At 55.8% G+C, this 4095-nt stretch overlaps 2 non-coding genes across 2 annotated transcripts; both read left to right on the forward strand.

Annotated features, from left to right (window-relative positions):
* Positions 1-241: 241 nt before the first annotated feature.
* LOC119451192 (small subunit ribosomal RNA) lies at positions 242-2056 on the forward strand. The gene has a single exon (XR_005191720.1). It is a non-coding gene; the product is annotated as a small subunit ribosomal RNA (ribosomal RNA).
* Positions 2057-3742: 1686 nt separating this feature from the next.
* On the forward strand, positions 3743-3895 carry LOC119451298 (5.8S ribosomal RNA). The gene has a single exon (XR_005191789.1). It is a non-coding gene; the product is annotated as a 5.8S ribosomal RNA (ribosomal RNA).
* Positions 3896-4095: the final 200 nt, after the last annotated feature.

The following is a 4095-nucleotide window of genomic DNA, read 5'->3' on the forward strand; positions in this document are numbered from 1 at the left end:
ATGGCAAATCCCGCAAGCCGTGACCGAGTCGACGCAACGAATCTATCGAGAGTGTGCGTGCTTCTTGCCGCGTGGCGATACCCAGCCCTGCGGGGAGGGCGCCGTAGCGAGCTCGAACGCCGTCATCTCGGACTGTGCAAAGAGGTGGGCTTTGCAAAAACGAAGCGTGCTGAGGCGCCTGAAGGTGGCCTCGGCGTCGCAACAACGGCGTCCGGCATGGCTGGACGCGCAGTTGAACGATTACCTGGTTGATCCTGCCAGTAATCATATGCTTGTCTCAAAGATTAAGCCATGCATGTCTAAGTACATGCCGAAATAAGGCGAAACCGCGAATGGCTCATTAAATCAGTTATGGTTCCTTAGATCGTTTCTTCCTACTTGGATAACTGTGGCAATTCTAGAGCTAATACATGCAGTGAGCCTGAAGCCCTTTGGGCGACGGGTGCTTTTATTAGACCAAGATCGATCGGGTTTCGGCCCGTATTGTGTGGTGACTCTGGATAACTTTGTGCTGATCGCATGGCCACGAGCCGGCGACGTTTCTTTCAAGTGTCTGCCTTATCAACTTTCGATGGTAGGTTACTTGCTTACCATGGTTGTTACGGGTAACGGAGAATCAGGGTTCGATTCCGGAGAGGGAGCCTGAGAAACGGCTACCACATCCAAGGAAGGCAGCAGGCGCGCAAATTACCCACTCCCGGCACGGGGAGGTAGTGACGAAAAATAACAATACGGGACTCTTTTGAGGCCCCGTAATTGAAATGAGTACACTCTAAATCCTTTAACGAGGATCAATTGGAGGGCAAGTCTGGTGCCAGCAGCCGCGGTAATTCCAGCTCCAATAGCGTATACTAAAGCTGCTGCGGTTAAAAAGCTCGTAGTTGGATCTCAGTTCCAGACGAGTAGTGCATCTACCCGATGCGACGGCTCGGACTGAACATCATGCCGGTCCTTTCTTGGTGCACTTCATTGTGTGCCTCGAGAAGGCCGGTGCTTTTACTTTGAAAAAATTAGAGTGCTCAACGCAGGCGAGTCGCCTGAATAAACTTGCATGGAATAATAGAACAAGACCTCGTTTCTGTTCTGTTGGTTTTTGGAATACGAGGTAATGATTAAGAGGGACAGACGGGGGCATTCGTATTGCGGCGCTAGAGGTGAAATTCTTGGACCGTCGCAAGACGAACTACTGCGAAAGCATTTGCCAAGAATGTTTTCTTTGATCAAGAACGAAAGTCAGAGGTTCGAAGGCGATCAGATACCGCCCTAGTTCTGACCATAAACGATGCCAACCAGCGATCCGCCTGAGTTACTCAAATGACTCGGCGGGCAGCTTCCGGGAAACCAAAGTATTTGGGTTCCGGGGGAAGTATGGTTGCAAAGCTGAAACTTAAAGGAATTGACGGAAGGGCACCACCAGGAGTGGAGCCTGCGGCTTAATTTGACTCAACACGGGAAAACTTACCCGGCCCGGACACTGGGAGGATTGACAGATTGAGAGCTCTTTCTTGATTCGGTGGATGGTGGTGCATGGCCGTTCTTAGTTGGTGGAGCGATTTGTCTGGTTAATTCCGATAACGAACGAGACTCTAGCCTATTAAATAGGTGCGGGGTTCCCAGCACCTTACAACCTTCTTAGAGGGACAAGCGGCTCCTAGCCGCACGAAACAGAGCAATAACAGGTCTGTGATGCCCTTAGATGTCCGGGGCCGCACGCGCGCTACACTGAAGGAAGCAGCGTGTCTTTATCCCTGTCTGAAAAGACTGGGTAACCCGTGGAACTTCTTTCGTGATTGGGATAGGGGCTTGCAATTGTTCCCCTTGAACGAGGAATTCCCAGTAAGCGCGAGTCATAAGCTCGCGTTGATTACGTCCCTGCCCTTTGTACACACCGCCCGTCGCTACTACCGATTGAATGATTTAGTGAGGTCTTCGGACCGATGTCCGGCGCGGCCTTTCGGTTGCGCCGGTCTGTTGGAAAGATGACCAAACTTGATCATTTAGAGGAAGTAAAAGTCGTAACAAGGTTTCCGTAGGTGAACCTGCGGAAGGATCATTACCGGACTGTGAAGGGTGACGATCGTTTCTGCCCCGTGTGGGTGGAGCGGCTCGCTGCGCCCGACGCTTTCCGCCGCTGTCCCCGCTTGGACGCGGGGACGGCTATACCCGAACATGCGCGGGGACTGCCTGAATTCTGAGGGGCGCCCCGTGCCCAATTTGTTGCGCCCAGCGGGCGGCGGCTGCAACCTTGGACGGTTGGCTTGGCCGCGCCCGTGGGTACAAACGGCGTAACGCACTTTCATGGGTGGGCTTTCAGTCCGCCTCGACGCTCATGCGCGGAATGGGAGTAAGACGACCCGACAAAGCTTTGCCCAGTACGAGAGGAACGGTAGAGGTCGGTCAAGGAACTGGCGGTCGAGAGCTAAAGCTGCCTGCCATCCATCATTCATAGTTGGAACTGCGGTGCAAGCGCTCTCCCGTCCTCCGCGGCAAACGCCGCCGAGTCTGAAAAGGCTGGCGGCTGCCGGTCGCTTCCTGCGGCGAGTATGGAGTAACGACCCGACTATGTTGCTGCCCAAGTACTGAAGGAACGGCGCGGCATTCGGTCGGTCATGGAACTGGCGGTACGAGGGTGTGGCTGCCAAGTACAATAGGAACCGTGGCCCATAACGCCCTCCCGTCCTCCGCGGCAAGTGCCACCGAGCCCGACAGGGCCGGAGGCTGCCGGTCGGCTCCTGCTCGTGACGCGCGAGATGTCGAGATCGCGGTTGAATGCGACGACGTTGGCAGGCTATTCGCCCGCCGCCGAGGGAAAGGCGGCGCTGCTGCGAAGTACGAGAGGAAACGCGGCTTTGCTACGTCGGACGCGTTCCGCGGTTAACGGACTTGTGCGCTTTGGGAAGGCGCCGCACGTCGAAAGAGGATTTACGGACAGACGAGGGACTGAAGTCTCGAAACTTGAACGCACTTGCGGCCAGGCTCTTGCTGGCTTCGTCTTCCGCCTCGAGTAGAATTGTTGCGGCTCCGGCGCCGAAAGCTGTCCCTGGCACTGGCCGAGTGGTTTTGGAGAGCCGCGCGAGTACGCGCGCCGGGCTCTTGTCCGTCGTCTCAAGTAGACTGTCGGATCAGCAGCGGGTGTGCTGCGGCAATCCGCCGATGCGAAAGCGTGTTTGTGTGTTAGGGACATTGTGGTCAATTTGAGTACCCTTCTGATGACTAAAAGCGAGACACGTCGATGGGGGCGAGACCCCACCCGTGGCCGTGTCGCCGTGAAAGACTCCACAGCTGCTCGTGCCCCCTCATGGCCTTGCGGCTTTTTTCCAATTTTCGTGGAGCAATGTGAACGTGCACACGTAGCACACGGGTCCGGTGGGTGGTTGGCAGGGAAAACCGGCTTCGAGTGCTCGCAAAAAAGAAAAAGACGTGGTAAGGGGAGCCACGCCCCCGCGGGTGTGTAGCCGTGAGCGGCTCCACTGCATCTTGGTCCTACATCTGATCCTGGTGCATACAGAGTGGAGGCTTACGTGCACACAAAGGCTCGCGGGGTTTAGCTGGAAACGCAACACGCAAGTAGCAGGGTGTGGTGCGCCTATATGCTACCAGCTGTCTGAGACGCGGCTGTCGAAAGAGCGCGCAGACTCGAGGAGCGCGCGCAGAAAGGTGCCCTTCGAAACCACACACAGGGAGACGCCACGTGCCTAAAACCCTGGTTGTACTGTACGGAATTGAACAAACTACTTTTCACGACTCTAAGCGGTGGATCACTCGGTTCTCGGGTCGATGAAGAACGCAGCCAGCTGCGAGACTTGGTGTGAATTGCAGGACACACTGAGCACTGATTCTTTGAACGCACATTGCGGCCTTGGGTCTTCCCTTGGCTTCGTCTGTCTGAGGGTCGGATCACATATCAAGAGAGCCTTCGGCGCACAAGGGAACGTGCGTCCGTCGACTCGTTTTGACCGCGTCGGCATCACGGACAGTACGTTGAGTGCTGAAGCCACGCGCCAGCGGCCTCACGTGAGGGAGACGGTGGCGAACTGAACTGTTGTGCCAAAACTTCGCAGAGACGGAAACGAGGCATTGTACTACTGCAGCGCG

This window comes from Dermacentor silvarum, chromosome 4 (genome assembly GCF_013339745.2).
Source record: "Dermacentor silvarum isolate Dsil-2018 chromosome 4, BIME_Dsil_1.4, whole genome shotgun sequence".
In the NCBI taxonomy this organism is placed as follows: domain Eukaryota; kingdom Metazoa; phylum Arthropoda; class Arachnida; order Ixodida; family Ixodidae; genus Dermacentor; species Dermacentor silvarum.